This window comes from Eptatretus burgeri, chromosome 5 (assembly GCF_056783735.1).
Source record: "Eptatretus burgeri isolate ZD-2024b chromosome 5, Ebu_testis_v1, whole genome shotgun sequence".
NCBI lineage: Eukaryota > Metazoa > Chordata > Myxini > Myxiniformes > Myxinidae > Eptatretus > Eptatretus burgeri.
The window spans coordinates 67,752,711-67,778,682 of record NC_140965.1 but is presented as its reverse complement, the minus strand read 5'-3'; the positions used below and the strand labels follow the sequence as shown (position 1 = coordinate 67,778,682).

Below are 25,972 nucleotides of genomic sequence, written 5' to 3'. Positions count from 1 at the left end.
GGCTCTCCGAGCCTCCATCTGGGGCAGCCCACGGCAATGGCCCTGTCTAACGTACAGCACAGATCTCCCATTTACGCTAACCCACAACATGGGAAGTACTTAACTCCAAAAATCAAAGTGTCACAGTAAGATTGGCATGTCCCTATCCTAGTGTGTCGGGTCACCAATCTAACAAACAAATTCACACTCTATGCACATTACTTAACATTCTAATTATGGATTTGAACGGGAGGGCATTCAATTTTACTTTTAACACCACATTTGCATAGGAGCAGAACATTCAATGGTTCAAAGTTCTTTCACGTGTTCGCTCCTTCATGCCCCCTCCCGGCAGTATTGTCCATTCACCCCTGGGGGTTTCCTCACTTCGTGGCCTTATTGGCCTCTCACCAGGAGAGTTCAGTCGGCCCAGTGGTCTAATCTCACAAAGAGTTCTTCGGCCCACTAAGCCCACAAAATGGCATGAATCTTCGGCCGCAATGGCCCACAAAAGCACTTTGGCCTCAATGGCCCACAAAAATGCTTCTGCCAATATGGCCGACTCACAAGCAGCAGCAGGCAACAAGCGCTGCATTGGACAGCAGGTGACACAGCAATGGTGGCACGGTGATATCGATGGTAAGCAAATGCAGTTTGGAGGTGTTCTTGAGGACGCAAATGGGTGTGATGACCTCAGACCAGGTGAGATGGAGTGTACCCTTAACCTTCCTTGCCTGACTTGTTTTGGTTAAGTTCTCTTTTTTTTTTCTTCCTTTCTCTTTTTTTTTTTTCTTTTACAGACAGGATGGTGTGTTTCTTAATCAACTGTTATCTTCGTAGATGTGTGCTCATGACATACTGGTGGCCTCTCTGGCACTCTGGCATTGAATCTACCGTGCTCTCCTTGCACTGAACCCTACTGTACTCTCCTGGCACCTCTGACAGCCTTCACCTGCCAGGAACCCCCAAAGCCCTGGTGCCTTATTTCCCGACTCACCAACTTCCAATACCATGTCACACTACCAGCCAGTATCCCCATACCTTGGCCTGCACCTACCCCTAGCAGTCCGCCTGCACAATGGAACAGCAGCCAGAATCCATGTCAAATCCTCTAAGTCCCCCTAACCTACACCAACCTGGTTAGGAGACTCCTCTCGACAGGGTAGGTTGTTCGCACTCACTCTCCTCATTTGCACAATCACGCCATTCACCCAAACTCTTTAGTCATTCATTCCACATTGCCACACACCCAGTCCACAACACCATCCAACACCTTTCACGTTTATGTGAAAACAAAAACACACCAGTCCCTCGGATCCCACTTGGTCATCAAATTTAGCTGGTACACTTTTTCTTCAAACCCCAATTAATTTGTCACTACGTTCATCGTCCGCTAGCCTCCTCCATACTGCTCTAATCGTTTATTTCCAACAGCTTAAACAAAACATCAAAATCTCTTCACCAGCCCCATGGAACCTCTGCATGGTTCCAACCAGGGATTTCAGTCTTTCCTCAAACAAGCCACTCTTTGTCATCCACTTGTTTCAGGTGTGTCTAACGCTCTGCCTGTAATGTCTCCACCACTCTTTTTTCAATAATCACCCAAATCCACTCGTGCCACTCTTATGCCTTCTGTCATCTCTCAATTTGCAATCACTTTCGGGACAATTTTCAATCAAAATGTCTTACATCCCAATATGGCCTGCTTATCTGGCTCATTGGAAGGGGTGTGAGGGAACGAATCCCTCATTTCCCATTACATGACCCCGCCGCCTTTCCGCCACTGCTCAAAGGGGTCACACCTCAATGGGGGTTGTGGTCCACCCCCTCCTTTTCTCCAGGGTTCACGGAAGTCAGGCAAACCCCAATCGGTGGAATGGCCTCCCCCTCTTCTCCAGGGTTCACGGAAATCAGGTAAACCCCAATCGGTGGAATGGCCTCCCCCTCTTCTCCAGGGTTCACGGAAATCAGGTAAACCCCATTCAGGGAGGTGGCCTCCCCCTCTTCTCCATAACTCCCTGAAGACAGATAAACCCCATTCAGCTAGCCAAACCCCCCGTGTGCTCAAAAAGGTTCGAAGACCAAGTGACACACGCCAGTGCCACCTGCCACTCATCTGTGCTCTACCCCAAAGTTCCTGTGAGGCTGATGGAGAAATTAAAATCCAATTTCTAAAGTCTGCTCCTGGATGCAGCACCTCTAACCTATCTCCTACGTCACCACTCATCCCACGCTCAGGACTCCCACTCATAGCAGGCTGCACACATTCCAAGGTTAGGTGTTCACATTCCACACCTTCAACCTTGCCGGCGCACTGACCAACCGCCTCGCACTCCAGGGCTATATTCCGGAACGCCACATGAGTATCCACATACGTTTCGGCATTGGCAGCACATACCGGTGCTGTAGTCTGGAGTGTGGGCTCACAGCATTCATTCACAGGCACTCCACACACACACATTCATGGGTTACGCATACGTGCACCCCCTCGGACAGAGTCTCTTCATTAACATAAAATTCAATTTCTACCTTAAGCTCATCGTCGGCACCATGTATGCATGTGTCCACGTACCTGCTTCGTTCCAGAGACACCTCTGTCCGGTCGCTTCTCTCCAGCAGGTTGCTCATCATCGGTTCGCCACTCCTCTGGGGCTGTCAGCTCCAGATGCTGGACCTGCTCAAAATGTGTTTCATTCGTCAACAACCCCATATGCTCCCTCAATGTCTCCATCACCAGGGTTTGCTCTAATTGTGGTTTCATCGGGTGAGTGATGTCAATTAAGTTCCGCACCACTAACATTAATCCCTGTGATGATGTCACACATCCCACATTATTGTGCTGTTCTACTTCCTGGCTCCATTTTCCTTTCCATTTGAGTCGTTCTTCCTCTCTGAGCCTTTTTAGTTGTTCGTTATCTTTCCGGAGTTTTTCCATCTCCGCGTACTCCAAACTTGCTCTCTCCTTTAGTTGGTCAGTTTCAAATTTGTTTTCTTTTTGTTTTCTATCCCACCGTCTCTCATGTTCTTCATTCTCCAGTCTCATTGTTTCCTTAAATTTGTTGATTTCCTTTCCCTGTTTCATTCCTTGTTCTTTTTGTTTCTTATCCCACTGTCTCTCTTGTTTCCCTCAATTGGTTGATCTCCCTTTCCTGCTTCATTCGTTGTTCTTCCAACATCTTCGTGTACTCCAACCTTGCTTTCTCCTTTAGTTGTTCTTGTCCTTTTTGTTCCCTCTCCCGCTGTCTCTCATGTTCTTCCTTCTCCAATCTCGTCGTTTCTTTCAATTGGTTGATTTCCTTTTCCTGTTCCATTCGTTGTTCTTTCACTACTCTTTCTTGCATTTCATTCTTTAATCTTGTCGTTTCCTTCAATTGTTTGATTTCCTTTTCCTGTTTTACTCGTTGTTCTTTCACTCTCTCCTCGTACTCCAACCTTGCTTTCTCCTTTAACGTTTGATCTGCCCAGTGTGGTTCCTTAACGTTTCATTCTCCGTTCTCTTTCTTTCCTCTCTTAACATCCTCAGCTCGTTTTGTAATTCCCTCTCTTTGCTTTGGTGTTTCTGTAACTCAAAAGTTTTTTTCCATAATTTCTCTCTCACCTCCTCACCTCTTTTGCATGCCTCCCCCCTCAATTCATCCCTTTTCTTACCGTATTCCTCTAGTTCTTCCAGGCGTTTCTCTTTTCTTTCTATCGTCTGTTCTCGGATTTCTCTTATCCGATCGCCCGTTCTTACCTTTACCTTCAGTTGTTGCAATTCCAAATCGTGTTCCCGTTTTTCCTCTTCCGGCTTTGTTTTTTTCCCGTTTTTCCTTTTCCAGCTTTGTTTTCCATTCTTCTACCAAGTTCTTCCTATCCCGAGAATTACTAATTTGCTCTTCCTCTATTCTTTTGTTCAGTTTACTCTTTTGTTGTTCCAACTCATGGGTACTCCACTCTACTTCCCTCATTTCTCCCTGTAGTTCTTCAAACTGTCTTGACTTTTCCAACAATTCTTTCCTTTGCTCCAGATATTTCTCTCCTCTTTTTATCTTCTGTTCTAGGCTTTCTCTTATCTGATTGCCTAATCTTACCTCTTCCTTCAGTTGTTTCAATTCCAAATCGTGTTCACATTTTTCCTTTTCTAGCTTATTTTTTCCATTCTTTTTCCAAGTCCTCCCTATCCTGGGAGTTACAAGTTTGCTCTTCCTCTATTCTTTTGTTCAGTTTGCTCTTCTCATATTCTAAATTATGAGTAAACAACACTACTTTATTCTTTTCTCCACATAGTTCGTCGACTCTGTTGGCTAAGTCCTCTTTCAGCCACCGAATTAGTTCCCGTACATTGGCCAATTGTTGTAACCCACCGTACACATCCTTTTTCTGAAGCTCGTCTGCGTGCCATTGTGCCTCGTCCAATTCAATTTGTACCTACTTTATATAATTCTCATAATGCCTCACCTGTTCCAAGGCATCCCCCAATCATATCTGAAGCTTGCCAATGTTCGCGTAGTCGTCCTGCCTCGCCTGCCATGGCGCATGCCATGACTACTTAGTTTGAACCGGTGGTTGGGAGCCCCCGCCTCGTGTTGTGCCATTCGTTGCGCTATTAATAGCCCACTCCCACTTAGTGTCGCGCCAAGGTGGAGCTGCGCCGCCATTTTGCGACTCCATTTTCTTTATAATTTCCAAGTTTTACAACCGATCCGCTCAAAATAAAATAAAATCAAATTTGGACCGTTTATTTTTTTTTCCACTCTTCGTGCCTCTCCTAACCAATGTTCGGGGTGCGAAATGCACGACACGTCCAAATATCCCGCTCCTCACTACCAAATGTTGCCGACCGGCGACGTTGGGATTCTCAACCCAATCCGACGTTTTTTTTTTCTTTACAAATCGGGCGTATCTATTGGCGCAACACGAACTAATTCAATGGTGTAACTTCATACAAATCAGCCAGATTTATTGGGGAACATCGGGGAACACAACACAAGCAAAATATTCACGACAATGTTTTAATTAATCTATAACCCGTTCTTAACTAGGGAGATACGGACTACGGGTTTCGAAGGGGTCCCTACCGAGATAAGCCTTAAACGACATGCAGACAAGACATAGACAGCATGTAGACAAGACAGAGTACTTGGTGATGCATCATGGACCAGAGGAAAGTGTCAAAAGCACGAATGTCGCTCTATGGAAGTGGATGTTCACGGATTCGAGCCCCCAAGCTCGAGCATGCTGCGTGGCAAAATGGTGCTCGCCCTCCTTTGTCGCACCGCCCACGCACGCGGCCTACGTGCGTTCATACCACGCGAAGTCGACTGCACCAGACTGTCAGGTCGATGATGGGTTTCAGCTGATTTCTCACAAGGTCCAGCATACAAGTCCAGGCCTGGCCTTTTCACCAGACAAGGCCAAATCGAGGTGTTGGGCTCCGCAGGGTGGGTCCATGGGATTCCAAGGCGTCGTCGAGCCGTGAGGTGAGTAGGGACAGTCAGAGGCTCCGTCATTTCTCTCTTGCCTTCCCGGCACATGCTCGCCTCGAAGACCGACTGCTCATCCAGCAGATCGCGCATCGACACCCGTCGTTTCTCTCTTGCCTTCCCGGCGCACGCTCGCCTCGAAGCCTGACTCCAGATTCACACAGCAGCCAGGTCCTCTCGAAGCAGATTGCTGCCTCACCCTCAGGTTCAGTTTTCTCTCCCTTCAGAAATCACCACTGTCTTTCCTTCTTTCTGCTCGCCTCGAAGCCCGACTGCTCAACTCCGTCCTCTCAGTTTCTTACCACTTTTTCTTGACCGGGCGCACCCCTTTACGAAGCTGACAAAATCCTCCCCTTAGTTTCACTTCCTCTTTTTGGCCACCCCCCCCCCCCTCAGTGCTGGGCGGGGACTATTGTCCGGAGAGAGAGAGAGAGGAAGGAAGGAAGAAGAAGCTCTCGATCCACCACCACCGCACGAACAATAAATAGCCTCTTACACCTCCCGACACACATGTAATGTCCATTTTACCGAACAGCCTGGCTAAACATGCATTGAATGGGGGATCTGGGTTAATCCTATATTTAGTAGCATACTAAGGGCCATTTCCGCATCAATATATATATATATATACATATATATATACATATATATATATATATATATATATATATATATATATATATATATATATATATATATATATATATATATATATATATATTGTTGCGGTTGAGGAAATTCGCAAACCACCATTCAGGTCCCGTAGGTGAGATATCTCTGTAATTACATGTGTAGTTAGCCCCAAACCCGTTGTTTAGAGGGAATAAATGTGATTCATTCGGGCTGTGACGCTTTGAGATAGTCGTTTTTCTGTTCTATCTTTATTTTGAACCAACCACGTCTCAACCATCACACAACAACCACCAACCACAACACCGCTTCACAATAACAACAACGCCAACAGCCACGATCTTTACCTTCACAACTCGCTCCCGCAAACATCGCATCACCGCCATTCCAAACAGCACCATGGCCATAAACCACCACCTTAAACCCTCCACCACCTTCATCTCTCTCCTTCTGCGGCCATTCCCGCACCACTTGTGAGCACCGAGCGTCGGACTGTCCTGGGCTCGTGAAAGATGCGCGCCGAGCCGTGAGTGCAAAATGCGGCCTTTCCGAGGAGAATTCGGATCAGGAATGCTACACGCCCACTTCTGATCCGTCCAATCAGCAAGCACCAGAGCCTGCGATGAGACGAGATCAGACCGGCGCCAGCGATGAAACGAGATCAGACCGGCGCCAGCGACGAGACGAGATCAGACCAGCGCCAAGATAGAACAGAGAACCAGAACATGCCAGCGAGCAGACAGGGCGCAAATTGTTTGTTCTCTGTTCCTTCGTCCTCTTCTCGGGCGCGGTTCACTCGTGCGTGGCCTGCGCCTATTGGTCGACCGTCGAGGAATTCGCTCGCATCTCCCTGATTGGGCGAGAGCGATGTCAGGTACTCGTGAACTCCGCGCACGTACGTGCTGACATGCACGAAGACAATGGCGTTGGTGTGAGAAAGCGAGTTGAAGGCGTGTTGTTGTAGTTATTGTTGACGTAAAAATAAAAGAAAACCCTGACTATCAAAATAACTATGCAGCACATGAACATTTAAATACCCATTAAACAAGGGAAAGGGAGCTGTCTATCCACATTTACTTGTTGAAATAACTGAGCTATGGGGATCTGAATGTCTGTGTGCACAAGGCTTCTACACTCGTAACAATATGTATATACACATATATATATATATATATATATATATATATATATATATATATATATATTCACACACACACACACACACACACACACACACACACACACACACACACACACACACACACACACACGCACGCTGGTAGGCGACATGGCTGCTCGCTCTCGATGGAAAGCTGGCCGACGCGACTAGCCGATATTCATGTACATGCTATCAATCAATTTAGCACAATAAATATGATTATCACAGTCCTCTTAGTTTGCGCCCAGAAACCCGCCTTGTGAAATTTCAGGCATGTTTCCAAAGAGACTCTAACAAATGGCAGCCCTGGTAATTCCATTTATCTATTCGCTAAAGATTTTATTTTTTTATATGATGCTGTAAGACATTCTCCTTGGGCACAAAAAAAACAGGTCCCTCGGAGGTCCAGTTTCGGAGGTATTGATTTTTTTGTACGGTCCACAATAAGTGTACGATGTACGGTAAAGTATTTTAGCTGATGCTAAGCAACGGAGGTGTGCATAGCAACCATTCATTTTTGTGTACATGCTAGCCACATTGTACACATTTCACCCAAGTTTCATCAAAATCAGCCTCTTTCTCTTAGAGATATTCACAATTAACCGTTTCTGAAATGTTCGACATGTACTCGCCCAAAACCTATCTCCTCCAACAAATTTTTTGTTTGGGCTGCAAATTGGCATGAAGGGAGCTCGATAGATTGCGCACAGAACTCTAAGCTTCGATTTTTCGATATTTTTTTGATTTTTTTACCACTTTAAAGGGCCGTTGCTATGCCGTTGCTAGGGCCCGGGGTCCCATATTCGAAAGCACACGATTCCCAGAAATATTGGTCCTACCCACCAAATTTCATTGGAATCGGTTGAGTGGTTTAGCCCCTAGGCTTGACCAAAGTTTCGCGGACAGACAGACAGATGGAAATGTCCAGACTAAGGGTGTTCTAAGAGCAGCCAATATACACAGGGTGAGTCAGAAGTAGCGCCCGATTTCTGTCAGTTGATTGTTTGTTTGCCATTTGCATTACAGTGTACAAGAAGGTAGAAATAAATGAATGACATGTTTATCTCACCATTTATTCAAGAAAAAAATTATTACGGAACTGCACCAAGCTGTTTTACTTGTAATTTTCAAAGTGCCCTCCCTTGTGATCGATGCACAATTGCAGCCGAGCAGGCACAGAGCGGCACACACGTTTGCAGAGTTCGATATCAATTTCCTCAAACTTTGCAGTGATTTGAGTCTTCAATTCCTGAATGGTACGAGGCTTTTCACGATAAAGAAGGTCTTTTATGAGCCCCCAAAGAAAGAAATCTGGAGGTGTAAGGTCTGGGGAGCGTGCCGGCCACTCGATCAGACCGCGGCGGCCGATCCACTTTCTGGGAAAGTTTTCATCAAGCAACTGACGAACATAACGTCCATAATGAGGTGGAGCTCCATCATGCTGGAAATAACAGTCCTGATCTTGTACCCTGGGCCAAAAGAAGGTTTGCTGCATATCCAGGTAAATTTCTGCAGTGACAGATCCCTCAAAGAAAAAGGGTCCAATTATCCCTAATGGAGATATGGCTGCCCAAACTGTCACTCCAGGTAAATTTACCTCCTTCTCAACTGTCACTCTTGGGTTATTCGCAGCCCAGTAGACACAATTGTGTCTTAATTGTGCCATTAAGCTTAAAACATGCCTCATCTGACCACCAGATGTTGTCTGGCATTGTGTCCTCTTCGTGAAGTTTAGCTAAGAACACTTCGCAAAATTGAAGACTTCAGTCATCATCTCCACCATGAAGGGCATGCAGTAAGCGTGGAATGTAAGGTTTCCATTTTTTTCTGGTGAAGGATACAGATAACACTTGATTGGCTCACTTCCAACTCTGCAGATAAACGGCGAGTTGACTTTTGCAGACTTTGTTCCAGTCTTCTGATGGCTTCTTCAGCCTTAGCTACATTCGTTGCCGTTTTCAGACGACCGGACTTCTTTGCAGTGGCTACCGACCCTGTTGCTTCAAATTTCTCGACAATCAATCGTATGTTTCTTCCCTGAGGTGGGTTAATATTGAATTCCTGTGCCAAACGGCGTGCCACCATCGTTGGTTGTTCATTACATTTGTAGTAATGTTTCACGGCCGCAATGCGTTGATTCATTAAAAGGTAATTCATGGTTCAATTTGGTGCAAATCCAGTAACTTTCCAAACTCGCAGCAATAACCTGCAAAACAAAATCAAAAATAAATATATTACAAAAATTAATAATCTGCAAGACAATTATTAACAACATGACTTCCCCGAAAGAATCTGACAGCCGAAAAAACAGAAATCAGGCGCTACCTTTGACTCAATATATATATATATATATATATATATATATATATATATATATATATATATATATATATATATATATATATATATATATATATTGTTGTGGATTCGTGCCCGCCGGCGTACGATCGGTCGCTTGACTTGAATGGCGGCCGCCTCGCCCACCGGAACGGACAATTCAGTCGTGACCCTCCTGGGACTACTGCCAGAAACCAGTCACGGATGGGTGTTTAACCCCACCACCACCCAGTCCGCAGTCTAGCCGCGCGAAATAGGGTGAATCGCCGAATGTCGATATACCTCAGTACCCGCGCGGGTAATCTGCCGAGGGATGGGACCACGCCACAGGCCGACTCCGGACATGAACCGCTTAAGCGGTTCGTTCCGTATTACAGGGATAACCGAGCGGAGTTAGCGTCGGCCTTGACTGTTCCGATTAATTACCGGGATGTTGAAACCCACGACGAATCCCTTACGTGATGCAAGATGGAGATTCAATAAAAGAAAAGACGAAGCGAAACGGGAAAACAGTTCACACAATGCACATTTATTTCACACACACAGACAAGCACGTATTCACAGTCAGCAACAGTTTTCATACAGTCAAAGAAAGAACAAAAGCAAGAACGAAAGTAAGACCTACAACCGAATATGACTTGCATGGGCACACTTACACAGTTCTACTTTTCAAGACTGGCGCCACACACACACACACACACACCAAAAGCAAAGAAAAGAAAAGTACTAACTTCCCTTCGCGCGTCGAGTCCTCCTCCCGCGACCTCAGCTCCCAGCTCCTCCGGCGTGGTCGGTGAGCTCGTGCTTCGCGTCGGCACGTGTTGGCCACTCGACGCCACGGACGGGGTTTCCGGCGCTATCTCAGCGCGGATAAAGGGGGGGGGGAAACCGTTGATGCTCGGGGTCGGGAGAGGGGAATGGCAGACGCTCTGTCCCGCCAGCGGGGTCTCGGGACCGCACCGACAGAAGACCTTGGCACCGACAGAAGACCAGACCAGACCACCATGCGAGACGAGCCAAGACGAATGACGAGACCAGCTCAAGGACGAAGAGAAGAGACGAACGGCGAGACCAGCTCCAGGACGAAGAGGAAGAGGAAGCGCGCCCCGCCCGTGTCCGTCCTTTATAGAGCGGGGCTCCGCCCTTCGCAGCGCAAGGCTCCGCCCATCGCTCCGCCCCATTTTTGGCTCCGCCTCTCCTCTCGCCCTTTCGAGAAGCTCCTCGAAAAGGGGCGTTTTCTCCTCACGGCCGCCTCACACCCCGTATCCACCAATCGCCAGCGAGCTCTCGCAGCCTCTCCCGTCAGCCCCCGGTGCCGCAAAAAAAAAGGCGGGAAAACTTGCGCGCTGTTGTAGGCCTTTCACAGGGCCTTCGTTTGAAGCCTTCGGACGGTCCAAAATAACGATAGAACAGAAAAACGGCTAACTCAAAGAATCGCAGCCCGATAAATCACATATATTCCCTCGAAACAAAGGGTTTTGGCTAACTCCACATGAACTTACCGATATATCTCACCTGACGACTCTTTATGGTGTAATGCGAATTTCCACAACCGTAACAATATATATATATATATATATCTATATATATATATATATATATATATATATATGTGTGTGTGGGTGTATATACATACATATAGGTATACCTCCTCTCCTCTCATGGACATCTCCCAGTAGTCTTCGCATGCTGTATTAACTTGCTGTTTCAATGTACCCCATTTCGTTCAATCATGTACTCCCCCCCCCACCCCTTTCTCCACAAGTCTCACCACCAAACACAAGTGGAAAACCCTTCCTCCCATATCCCCCTGTCAAACGCAAGTCCAAATTCTCCTCCCCTCATGCTTCCCTCCTCCCAAACTTCCTCCCCCTCCTCTCTCTCCCCAATCCTCTTTGCTCCCACCACCCCCCCCCCCTCTCCCTGAGTGTTTGGCGACATTTGATGAGGCATCGCTCTCCCTACCACTCCCCCTTCCTAGCCCCCCTTCTTCCTCACCCCCTCCTTGCAACCCAACCCCTCCTTGCTCCCCCCACCGTTAATATTCCTGTCAGCGAAGCGATGGGTTGTATTTTCTAGTATACTGGAATATAAGACCCGTCGCTTCGCTGATGGAAATACCAATCTTTGCTGTGATGGCTAATGAAGAGGGCAAGAAGGAAAAGGATTCCTGGGAGTGCAGGCATAACCAGCGTTGCAAGTTGGTGTTTGCTGTTTCTCCATGTGTGCCCATGTACCCATTATAAACATTTTTTTCCACCACAAACCTTCCCGGGAGTTCCCTGAATCCACCATAGTTCGATTTAATGAAATCCGTTAATCCGTTCTCAAGTTATAACACAACAAAATAAACAAACAAACAAACAGACAAACAGACAAACATGGCTCCTTTTATAATATAGTTGTGTGTGTGTGTATGTGTATATATTGGTTTGAAGAAGTTTGTGGGTCATGCATGAAACATCACCTGAAACTAGGTGTAGCCTCCCATGTTTGTTGTAAAATCAGTGTAGTAATTACTAATTACTTGGTGTAAATGCCTGGTTAGCTCTGTTTGTTTCACACACCAGCACACATACACCAACCAGTTCAAAAAAACCTGCTTTCTGTGGAACTACTTGGGTGGGGTGGGAAATGGCAACGAGCTTGCCAGTATGCAGCTTTTAGACCAGTTGAGCATTTCTCTTGGAAATTATAAAATCCTCGTTGCAGTGGGGGCAATTGATTAGGTGAGAGATGATTGATTGCTCCTGCCATTGCATGTAAGAGATGTAATTGGGTCTCAGATTAGATATTTATATACACCTTCATGAATCTCCTTACTGTGTCCCCAATGCTTGATTTGATGTATTTTTTATTTCTTTTGAATGATTAGTCTTCAAGGGAAGGTTAAGGGTTACCACGTTCTGTGGTGAAAGAAATTTTATTTCTACTCAGCAACTCCACCATAATTTATAAATAGGTAAAAACTCCTATTTTCTCTTTTAACTCCTCCATATTTTATTTTGATTGTTTTTTTTTTGTTTTTTGTTTTTTGCTATCTTGGCATCCTTGTGAGTCCAACACCAACTTGAGTGACAGCTTTGGATTACACAGCAAACATGGAGATATCTCAGAGGGAAGCAGATTTTACTGGTAAGAACAGGTGACAAAGAAGTAAATAAGAAGAATTGTAGACTGCAGAACAAACCCAATCAGGTAGAAAAGGACAGGGGAAGGGGTCTCAACAGTCCACCACCCGAAAGCTTTGTAAAGGATGATGATGATGTAGCTTTATAAATGTTTATAGGAAACAATTCCAAACATGGAATTTAACCAACAAAATGAACTTTTTAAAACAACACTGTTGGAAATGAAGTAATCAGTCGTGAAAACACAAATGTCTTTACTGGGAAGTACAGATAGAAAGAGGAAAGAAGTGCCAACTATTTATTATGTATGGAGAGTAAAGGGTTGGGGTGAGCTGTACCTATACTAATAAATGTCAGTGTGTGTGTGTGTGTGTGTGTGTGTGTGTGTGTGTGTGTGTGTGTGTGTGTGTGTGTGTGTGTGTGTGTGTGTGTGTGTGTGTGTGTGTGTGTGTGTGTGTGTGTGTGTGTGTGGGGTATTTAAATATGTGAGTTTCAGAATGTGAAATGGGATCCTCCCAGGGCAGGCTCAAAGTATCCAGCTTTATTTTGGTAAGGGGTCACGATTCATGGACCAAGATGTGAAGTTTTCTGTTCTCAAAGTTTTGTGCCGAGGGCTCTCTTCACGATCGTCAATGAGCCCCAGACAGCTTCAAAATGTAGTTCGTTTGTCATAATATTCCCAGGGATGGTTTTTAACACCTATGTGAGTTTCTTTGTCATCATTCTCATAGCTCCAACTATCACTGGTACAACTTTGGCATTCTTCAGCTTCCAGGATCTTTTCACTTCATTCTTGAGGTCTTGGTATTTGGTAATATTCTTGATTTCTGTGTCGTTTAGTCCAAAATCACTGGTGTCAGCACCACAATTAGCAATGCTTTGATGATGGTGGCAATGCTTTGTTTTCGATGGTCACACTTGATGGGATCACGAGGTCGTACGTGAGCGATACTTCCATGTTTTCAGTGATTGCTTTTGGTTCATGTTCCCAAAAAATTTCTGGAACTGGGATATCAAAGTTTTTGCAGATGTGCCAGCAGATTACTTTAAAAACTCTGTTGTGTTGTTGTGTGTACAGCTGTTCTGACACTTTTTTTTTGTGTTCGGTCATTAAGAATAACATATCATTCTCTTTGCTCACCCCACCTCCACTCCTTTCTCTCATTTTTTTTCCTACTCCCTCCCCCCTCTCTGTCCCCTCCTCGCTCCCCCCCTCAAATAAAATGCAACACTCTCCTCCCACACCTCTATCTCTCTCTGGCCCGCTTCTTGCATCCCTCCTCCCGCAGTGTGGAGCAACATTTGGTAAGGCGTCACTCTCCCCACCTCCCCACCCCCCACTCCCTTCCTCACTCTTCCCCCCTTTCTAACTTTTCCTCCCTCCGCTGTCTCCACTCCCTACTCTCTCTCTCCCCCTCTTAACATCCCCATCAGCAAAGCGACAGGTTGTATTTGCTTGTTGAAAAATAGAATAGAGATTGACAGAAGATGAATACAAGGGAAGAGGATACGAGAGAGGAAAGATGGTTGGGGGAGGGTGGGGAGAGAAGAGAAAGGAGTAATAATGGGGGGAGTGTGGTGGGGGAGAAGAGAATTAAGGAGGAGGTAGGTGAAGGAGTGGTGTTTGAAGAGAAAGGAGTAAAGGAGGGGGAGGAGGTGAAGGAGCATTGATGTTCCGTGGGATGTGGAAGAAGGTGAAAAATTACACCATGTTTGCTTGTAACCTTATATAATAAATAGATGGTTCAGAGAGAAGAGAATTCTCCACAGATCACAACACAACATAGAAACCACCACCAAAAAGGGGAAGTGCATTGATCACATATGTTTGGAAAATATTGTAATTATCCACAGTTTCACCATGGACTCCATCCCAAAAGGGGCAGTGAGTATATCATGGTCACATGTTTTCACAACTTCATATAAACCATAATCATTGACAACAATGGCTCTTCAAATGTAAAACACATGTTTAGAAAAAAAATGTTAAAAATATAAACACAGTGACAAGGTTGAACACATAATTAGCCTCAAGATCAACGTACACACCGTACATGCATGTGACTGAATTTTGTACTTTCCTTTTTTGCACAATACCTGAATCTATACCTGAAGGACAAAATGCAGTCACACTTGCTGTTTTTGGATTAATGGCATCATTAGAGGTGGGTCGAAGGCTGTGACCAGCTGCCCAGAGTCCTTTATTTGGTTCTGTTGCAAAACTCTTGGAGCAGGCTCCTGGATGGCTGGGTTGTGGGTTCTTAGGGATCCCCTTCTCTGCTAATTTGTGATTGGAACCACACTGAGCGCTGGATTCCAGGAGGCCCTTCCTCGGTCACTCACTAACTTGCAATGTTGATGCCATCTGGGAAGCTCCTCATTTGTGTGCAAAATTCCCTGAAGCCCCTCGCCCAATTTTATATTTTACTGTGGGCCAATTATCTGTGGCACCCCCATTATACATTTTCCCATCCTCTTTCTTTGCTTTTTCACTCAGGGGGGTCCTCTTGGTTTTGGGGCTCGACCATTACCTTCTGATGTTAATAATTTTTTTTTTTTTTTTAATCAGGATAAAACAGTCGATAACATTCGTTAAAAGCCCTCACGTAACGGCAAATGGCACCTGATGGATGCAACGGTGAACACATGGAAACCTTCACTGAGAAACAAAGAAACCTTCACCGACAAACATAGAAACTTTCACCTCCAGACACAGAAGCCAAAACTGACAAACAAAGAAACATTCACCGAGAAACACAGAAACCTTCACCGCCAAATACAGAAACCTTCACCAACAAACACACAAACCTTCACCGACAAACACAGAAACCTTCACCACCAAACGCAAACTTTCACGGACAAACACAGAAACTTTCACCGACAAGTGCAGAAACATTCACCGACAAATACAGGAACCTTCACCAACAAACACAGAAACATTCACCAACAAACACAGAAAAATTCATCACCAAACGCAAACTTTCACCGACAAACACAGAAACCTTCAGCGACAAGCACAGAAACTTTCACCGACAAACACAGAAACATTCATTGACAAACACAGAAACCTTCACCAACATGAAACCTTCACTGAGAAACAAAGAAACCTTCACCGACAAACATAGAAACCTTCACCTCCAGACACAGAAACCTTCACCTCCAACCACAGACGCCAAAACTGACAAACACAGAAACATTCACAGAGAAACACAGAAACCTTCACCGCCAAATACAGAAACCTTCACCAACAAACACGCAAACCTTCACCGACAAACACAGAAACCTTCACCACCAAACGCAAACTTTCACCGACAAACACAGAAACATTCCCCGACAAACACAGAAACATTCACCGACAAACACAGAAACTTTCACAATCAAACACAAAAAATTTTCACCGACAAACACAGAAACATTCACCGACAAACACAAAAACCTTCACCGCCAAACAGAAACCTTCACCGACAAACACAGAAACCTTCACCGACAAACACAGAAACATTCACCACCAAACACAGAAACCTTCACCGTCAAACACAGAAACCTTCACCGCCAAACACAGAAACCTTCACCGCCAAACACAGAAACTTTCACGGACAAACACAGAAACATTCACCGACAAACACAGAAACCTTCACCGCCAAAGACAGAAACCTTCACCGCCAAATACGGAAACCTTCACCACCAAATACAGAAACCTTCACCGCCAAACACAGAAACCTTCACCGCCAAACACAGAAACCTTCACCGCCAAACACAGAAACCTTCACCGCCAAACACAGAAACCTTCACCGCCAAACACAGAAACCTTCACCGACAAACACAGAAACCTTCACCGACAAACACAGAAACATTCACCGACAAACACAGAAACATTCACCGACAAACACAGAAACCTTCACCACCAAAGACAGAAACCTTCACCGCCAAATACGGAAACCTTCACCACCAAGTACAGAAACCTTCACCACCAAACACAGAAACCTTCACCGCCAAACACAGAAACCTTCAACGCCAAACACAGAAACCTTCACCGCCAAACACAGAAACCTTCACCGACAAACACAGAAACCTTCACCGACAAACACAGAAACCTTCACCGACAAACATAGAAACCTTCACCGACAAACACAGAAACCTTCACCGACAAACACAGAAACCTTCACCGACAAACACAGAAACCTTCACCGACAAACACAGAAAACTTCACCGACAAACACAGAAACATTCACCGACAAACACAGAAACCTTCACCGCCAAATACGGAGACATTCACCACCAAACACAGAAACCTTCACCGCCAAACACAGAAACCTTCACCGCCAAACACAAAAAAACTTTAACCGATAAACATAAACATTCACCGCCAAAAAACAGAAACCTTCACCGCCAAATACAGAAACCTTCACCCCCAAATACAGAAACCTTCACCGACAAACACAGAAACCTTCACCGACAAACACAGAAACATTCACCGCCAAACACAGAAACATGCACCGCCAAACACAGAAACCTTCACCGACAAACACAGAAACATTCACCGACAAACACAGAAACCTTCACCGCCAAATACAGAAGCCTTCACCGACCAGCACAGAAACCTTCACCGCCAAACACAGAAACCTTCACTGACAAGCAGAGAAACTTTCACTGACAAACACAGAAACCTTCACTGAAAATACAGAAACATTCACCACCAAACGCAAACTTTCACTGACAAACACAGAAACTTTCACCGACAAACACAGAAACCTTCACTGACAAACACAGAAACTTTCACTGACAAGCACAGAAACCTTCACTGACAAGCACAGCAACCTTCACCGCCAAATACAGAAACCTTCACCGACAAACACAGAAACCTTCACCGCCAAATACAGAAGCCTTCACCGACAAACACAGAAACCTTCACCGCCAAATACGGAGACATTTACCACCAAACACAGAAACCTTCACCGCCAAACACAGAAACCTTCACCGCCAAACACAGAAACCTTCACCGCCAAACACAAAAAAACTTTAACCGATAAACATAAACATTCACCGCCAAAAACAGAAACCTTCACCGCCAAATACAGAAACCTTCACCCCCAAATACAGAAACCTTCACCGACAAACACAGAAACATGCACCGCCAAACACAGAAACCTTCACCGACAAACACAGAAACATTCACCGACAAACACAGAAACCTTCACCGCCAAATACAGAAGCCTTCACCGACCAGCACAGAAACCTTCACCGCCAAACACAGAAACCTTCACTGACAAGCAGAGAAACTTTCACTGACAAACACAGAAACCTTCACTGAAAATACAGAAACATTCACCACCAAACGCAAACTTTCACTGACAAACACAGAAACTTTCACCGACAAACACAGAAACCTTCACTGACAAGCACAGCAACCTTCACTGACAAGCACAGCAACCTTCACCGCCAAATACAGAAACCTTCACCGACAAACACAGAAACCTTCACCGCCAAATACAGAAGCCTTCACCGACCAGCACAGAAACCTTCACTGCCAAACACAGAAACCTTCACTGACAAGCAGAGAAACTTTCACTGACAAACACAGAAACCTTCACTGAAAATACAGAAACATTCACCACCAAACGCAAACTTTCACTGACAAACACAGAAACTTTCACCGACAAACACAGAAACCTTCACCGACAAACACAGAAACCTTCACTGACAAACACAGAAACTTTCACTGACAAGCACAGAAACCTTGACCGACAAACAGAGAAACCTTCACTGAAAATACAGAAACATTCACCACCAAACGCAAACTTTCACCGACAAACACAGAAACTTTCACCGACAAACACAGAAACTTTCACTGACAAACACAGAAACCTTCACCGACAAATACAGAAACCTTCACTGCCAAACACAGAAACATTTACCGCCAAACACAGAAACCTTCACTGACAAATACAGAAACATTCACCACCAAACGCAAACTTTCACCGACAAACAGAAACCTTCACTGACAAACACAGAAACCTTCACCGCCAAATACCGAAACCTTCACCGTCAAACACAGAAATCTTCATTGACAAGCACAGAAACTTCACTGCCAAACACAGGAACCTTCACCGCCAAACACAGAAACCTTCACCGTCAAACACAGAAATCTTCATTGACAAGCACAGAAACTTCACTGCCAAACACAGGAACCTTCACCGCCAAATACAGAAACCTTCACCGTCAAACACAGAAATCTTCATTGACAAGCACAGAAACTTCACTGCCAAACACAGGAACCTTCACCGCCAAACACAGAAACCTTCACCGCCAAACACAGAAACCTTCACCGACAAGCACAGAAACTTTCACCGACAAACACAGAAACCTTCACTGAAAATACAGAAACATTCACCACCAAATGCAAACTTTCACCACCAAACGCAAACTTTCACCGACAAACACAAAAACCTTCACTGACAAACACAGAAACTTTCACTGAAAATACAGAAACATTCACCACCAAACACAAACTTTCACCGCCAAACACAGAAAGTTTCACTGACAAACACAGAAACTTTCACCGACAAACACAGAAACTTTCACCGACAAACACAGAAACTTTCACCGACAAACACAGAAACTTTCACCACCAAACAAAAAAAAACTTTCACCGACAAACACAGAAAATTTCACCAACAAACACAGAAACCTTCACTGACAAACACAGAAACAGAGGGCACAAACAGTGGAGGTAGAGTGAGTGCAGTTAGCATGGATTTAGGGAGTTTAACTAGACAGGGCCCATTGGAAGTGTGTGACATCTGAAGTTGGTGGCTGGAGCCTGTTTAACCTTCCAGCTTGAGAAAGCAACTTCACTGACAATATCCGTCTCACCACAGGATTTAGTTTACCAGGGCCGAGAGGCCAAATAAGTAGTTTTATGTTTTTATAGAGGTCTCGCGGCTCACAGAAGAGCAGAACAACAGAGGACATAAGAGACAGAAAAATAGGACCACGGGTCCTGAAGTTCACCTGAATCAAGAGCAACACTCAATGACGTCATAAAATATTGAAATTTTGTTCATGTGCAGAATCTGGTCACATGATTGGTTGAATGGAAGCCCTCTCGATGCTGATTACGATACATGTTTACAGGTCATGTCTGTGCTGCTGAAGCAACGTCCCCCCCCCCCACCCCGGAGGTTAGAGCAGGATTTTTTTTGGCGTCTTAGGCCTGATTTCAACGTGTTAATGAGCGCAGATTTTCATGCGGTCAATACGCCTTCGTTTGGCATCAGGTAATAAGCTTGTGGCCAAGTTTCATTAAAATCGTGTGCTTGGTTCAAGCGATAATGATTGAAGTGTTTACGGATTCACTGACTCACTGACTGACTTGCCTACGGACACTGCTCGATCACGTAAGCTCACCGAACTAAAGTCTAGGTGAACTAAAAATGGAGCAAGAGGAAAACAAGGACAGGAGAGTATGGATACATGATGGCAAGATGGGAGGAACTCCACCCGGAAAAGGGGAAGGTGTCTCAATATGTGGAACAAAGCTCAAACGTAGACGTGGGAAACTTGCATATAACTCAACACACGATCAGTGATGCCATACAGGATCGAGCAACCAATAGCAAAATGAATGACATGAGAAAAAGCCTCAACCAAACTAAATTCATCATAAAGAGACAATCAATGTTCACCACCCCAAACAGTGTGTGCAATGAATGCATCCATGCATGTGCAAAAGGTCACGCCATTGCTAGTCTTAAACGGAAATGTTTTTCTGTTTGAAACACTTTTTGTCATGCAATAGGAAGTAAAACAAAGTTTTTAAAACATCTCAAGATGGGTACACAAATACTTCACTATATGACAATAATACTCTTGTGGTTGTCAGTCGCAACAGTTGCCTGGTAAGAGTCCAACGTGTCATATCAATAGGACAGTAGGGCTGACAGGATGACCAAGAGGTAAGCACACTTGTCTCTAAGCTGTCTAGTCTGGGTTGGAATCCGTTAAACGAATGTCCCATCTGTTGGTGTTCGTTGGTGGATGTTAAAGATCTCATGGTGTCCTTCACAAAGAGTAGCTAAGCTATTGCCGGCACTATAGCCAAATTCCTGCCTTAACCAGCAGAGGGCATAACATCAATGGCAGAACCGTACCCTCAGCCAATGATGCTACCCCGCAGGCTTGTACTGCATATGAATGAAGAAGAATAATACAACCGCAATGGTCGATCAATTTGGGGTCTTCCTCACCGGATCACGTGTCTAAAAGCCACGATACTGTACGAATTGGAAGTCCGAATCAACCGAGCATCACGCCGCTCATCGTATGTAAATGTGGCCGAGCGAGCCTGATGAGCCGACGCGATCTGACTGTACAGTGTTGAATTCACAGTTACCAATTACCCCGTAATGGGTCTTTCTTAATCACCCCAGAAGAACCACGACAACCAGAATTCACCCGAGACCAAGTATATTTAATAAAGATCATGCACAAGGGAAGGAAACAAAAGGAAGCAATGCAAATAAATGAGGCAACCAACAATAAACAATCCCCTTAACCTACCAACTGATCATACGTGCCTACTGTACCAAACGAGCAAACGGGATCCTTAATTAAACTATGTCCTCATGGGCCCTCGTGCACACAATAGAGACATAGGGAATTGACAGACTAAAGAAATTGCAGACAAACCCAAACACAGTCTGGTGGACGAGTCCCAGCAGCTTGGGATGAACTTATCGCTCCATCGTCGCCTGTTTGGGGTCGTGAGGAAAGGAGAGTGCGTGATTCTCGCCCGATCAGGGCGATGAGAGACAAAGCTTCCCCCGAGCCAATTCCGGGAAACTCCTCTTATTCAGTGCACCCGCCTCTTTATCCCCCCTGGATCACGCGTTAACTACGACGCGCTGTGCTACTTCCCTCTCACGGACCATTCAGGCTGGCTGGTCCGATGGGTGGGATGAATGTATCTGAGCTCTCTCTCTCACAGGACTCTGAGGTAAAGCGGCCCGACCGGCTTTTCCCGCCAAAACTTGCTTCGCTGGTCTTGTGAACATGAAAAAGAAACACGGTTGACAGATTCCAAAGGGAAGGACATAAAACATAGGCTCGCAGGAATTGCAATTTTCACGCTCAAACATGAGGAAGGGAAGACGGTGTCTATCTATTCGTTAAGCGATGCATTTATAACATCACACTTAATTACTTCACGCTTATGCGAAGACAATCATTAAGGAAATATCTGCTCTATTTATGCATTAACCCCTATGAGTCATTTCCACAACAATACATTGTGGTACGGTATATACCGATGACACCCAAACCTTGGCTTACATTGTGGTGGTTGTGGTCATGGTAGTTTCGGATTCAAGTCCAACAGGAAATGCCTGTTACAATCGAATGCCCAAACCCATGCTTTAACAGTTGGGAATCACCAAGCTAGATAGCAAGGAAAGTAAAACACAAAAACCCTTACTGATTAGGAAAAATAAGAACGCAGTTGGAGATTGAGGAAGAAGAAAAGAGAGATTGAAGAAGATCCTGCATAAAGAAGTCAAACGCATTTTACCTCATTTGCATATCATTAACAGCCACGGGTAGATTCACGAGTGAGGGACGGCAGAGATTGTCCATCCCTCCAAAGCAATAGACAGATGGAAGATCAAATTATATTCTGGTTTACCCTGGTCTTCAGAAAGGTCATGATTTGTCCGCAAGCATACATTATTAATGTACATATATATATATATATATATATATATATATATATATATATATATATATATATATATATATATATATATATATATATATATATATATATATATATGCGCACATTCCTTATATATATATATTAGATCATGTCATTTGCTGTTTCTTTGAACCTACCTCAATGTGTCTTTGTATGTGCATGCCTGTCTCTCTCTCTCTCTGTCTCTCTCTCTCTCTGTCTCTCTCTCTGTCTCTGTCTCTCTCTCTCGCTCTCTGTCTCTGTCTCTCTCTCTCGCTCTCTGTCTCTGTCTCTCTCTCTCGCTCTCTGTCTCTCTCTCTCGCTCTCTGTCTCTCTCGCTCTCTGTCTCTCTGTCTCTCTCGCTCTCTCGCTCTCTGTCTCTCTGTCTGTCTCTCTGCCTCTCTGTCTCTCTGGCTCTGTCTCTCTGTCTCTCTGTCTCTCTGTCTCTGTGTCTGTCTCTCTCTCTGACTCTGTCTCTGTCTCTCTGTCTCTGTCTCTGTCTCTCTGTCTCTGTCTCTCTGTCTCTCTCTCTCAGTCTCTCAGTCTCTCTCTCTCTCTCTCTCTCTCTCTCTGTCTCTCTCTCTCAGTGTCTCTCTCTCTCTGTGTCTCTGTGTCTCTGTGTCTCTGTGTCTCTGTGTCTCTGTGTCTCTGTGTCTCTGTGTCTCTGTGTCTCTGTCTCTCTGTCTCTCTGTCTCTCTCTCTCTCTGTCTCTCTCTCTCTCTCTCTCTCTCTCTCTCTCTCTGTCTCTCTCTCTCTCTCTCTCTCTCTCTCTCTCTCTCTCTCTCTCTCTCTCTCTCTCTCTCTCTCTCTCTCTCTCTCTGTGTCTCTCTTCTCTGCATCTCCTTCCAGCTCTCCATTCCCTCCCACGCATTCTCTTCTTTTTAACTCCCTCCACACCATCATCTCCTCCTTGACGACACCACCTCCACAGCCCTCCCCTCTCCAGCTCTATTTCTGCACATCACTTCTGTACTCCACCAATCAGTTTTCATAACCTGAACCAGAGAAAATGTCACTTATGCATTTTAATTGTGATAATTATGATGAAGAGTATGATGATGGGAATGACTATTTTCTTGATGATGACAGTGATCATGCATTTTGTAAACACAGCGAGGTGCATCGCACTATCCAGACTGTCAGGTAGAGAATATGAAGCATTATAATTCTGCCTTAAGCTCCCAGTGTGCATAGGGTGGGGGAGTGGGCTGAAACCTCTGACCGAAGGACCATTTCACCACGATATAATTTAAGGTGTTAAATGGTGTATCGCGTGTACGTGGTTTGTCGGAGGAAAACCCGAAATGCCGGAGAATTGGAGCCACATAAGTGAAGTGTAATGGTTGGAGGTGAAAAATCAAATCAATGCTGCTGAGAATGAATTATCCACACCTGATGTCTCACAGCATTGTTAAGGCAGTGTCAAAAGTGAGATGCGAACGGAGAGGATTTTTGTTTAATAATCTTCTAGCCATGGACAGTGATCTCACAACTCGGATAAACGTGACTTGATTAATTTGCATCAATACACTGTGAACCCTTCAATTGTATCACAATATGGTGGGACTAATGCTCTGCCACAGCATCGAGTGTTCTTCCCTCCTGGAGCACCGGGTGATCTTCCCTCCCGGAGCACCGGGTGTTCTTCCATCCCGGAGCACCAAGTGTTCTTCCCTTCTGGAGCACCGGGTGATCTTCCCTCCCGGAGCACCGGGTGATCTTCCCTCCAAGAGCACCGGGTGATCTTCCCTCCAGGAGCACCGGGTGATCTTCCCTTCTGGAGCACCGGGTGATCTTCCCTCCCAGAGCACTCTCTGTCACTGAACATATTGTTATAGATTCAGCGGTGGTGGGGATTCGGACGATGGCGTCAATCACTGTCCTGGGTTTTCGCACCCTACTCTCGACAGCCAAATGCCGCACATTCGGCACCACCCTAACCACCGCCGTCTCCGGGGTTATAACGCCAGCTGGTTCGGCACAATTCTCGGGTTACGCGTCTTGAATCACGATACCAAAATACACCTGTGCCTTGCCAGCTGGGAGAATAGACCCCGGTTACAGACTGGTTTTGTCAGAGACCGAGCGGAGTCTACCAGTCTGTAACCATTTTGGTTTTTATATCCAAACTGCGCGGATCGTTCCTCGGCACGGCACGAGTTAATTAAATGTGGAAACTTCATACGAATCAGCCAGATTTATTGGGGACACATCGGGGAAACACGACACAAGCAAAGCATTCACGACAATGTTATAATCAATCTATAACCCGTTCTTAACTAGGGAGCTACGGATTACGGGTTTCGAAGGGGGCGCTAACGAGATAAACCTTAAATGACATGCAAACAATACATGGACAGCATGCATACAAGACACAGAGTACTTGGTGATGTTTCATGGATGAGAGGAAAGTGTCAAAGGCACGAATGTGGCTCTTGACAAGCCGATGTCGATGGATTCAAGCACCCAAGCTCGAACATGTCACGTGGCAAAATGGCGCTCGTCCTCCTTTTGTCGCACCGCCCACACACGCGGCCTCTGCGCGTTCTGACCCCGCATAAGGTCGACGGCACAAGACCGTCAGATTGATGGTGGGTTTCAGCTTGTTTAGCACAAGGTCCAGCATACAAGTCCAGGCCTGGCCTGTTCACCAGACAAGGCCAAATTGAGGTGTTGGGCTCCGCAGGCTGGGTCCATGGGATTCCAAGACATCGTCGAGCCGTGAGGTGAGTAGGGACAGTCAGAGGCTCCATCACTGGACTCCGGATGAACCTGTCGATGTGCTCCTCACGAAAGCCGATCACGCCCCACCTCGGCGCTCAGTTTCCCCACTGCGATCGCAGACTCGTCGCGCTCAGGTTCAGCTTCTCTCCCGGCAGATTCACACTGCCTTTCCTTTGCTCGCTCACCTCGAAGCCCACTGCAGTTTTACTTCTTCAGTTTCACTTCTCCTTTTCGGCCCTCGCTCGCTTCAAAGCCGACTGCTGACTCACACACAGCCAGCCCTATTCAGCCAATCGCGCCACACCAGCGCTCAGTTTCACCACCGTCTTCCCGGCGCTCCTGCAATCTTTTCCTTCACTCGCTCGCCTCAAAACCGACTGCCCAACTCGGTACTCTCAGTTTTACCACCTTTTCTTTTTGGGGTGTGTCCCTTTACGACGCCGACAAACACCACCCTTCAGTTTCACTTCATTCTCTAGGCCACTCCCCCTCTCAGCGTGCTGGGCAGAGTCTATTGTCCAGAGAGAGGAAGGAAGAAGAAGAAACTCGTTCCACCACCAATGTACGAACAATGAACAGCCTCTTACATCTCCCGACACACATGTAGTGTCCATTTACCGAACAACCTGGCTAAACATGCATTTAATGGGGGATCTGAGCTAATCCTATACTGAATAACACACTAAGGGCCATTTCCGCAACACTTCCCCCACCTTGCTCCTGAGGCTCTACCGAGCCTCCATCTGGGGCAGCCCACGGCAATGGCCCTGTCTAACGTACAGCACAGATCTCCCATTTACTCTAACCCACAACATGGGAAGCA

The 25,972-nt window shown here is 45.6% G+C and overlaps 1 protein-coding gene across 2 annotated transcripts in view; it reads right to left on the bottom strand.

The window, feature by feature from the left end:
- The window catches only part of LOC147026626 (uncharacterized), a 121,466-nt gene that overhangs the window by 78,057 nt on the left and 17,437 nt on the right, over positions 1-25,972 (bottom strand). The window contains exon 2 of one of the 2 annotated variants that reach the window (XM_085882257.1): positions 2,552-2,653. The exons of the other annotated variant lie outside the window; for it this stretch is intronic. The gene's annotated coding sequence lies outside the window, so the exon portion shown is untranslated. The remainder of the gene's footprint in view (positions 1-2,551; positions 2,654-25,972) is intronic. 2 annotated transcript variants of the gene reach the window in all.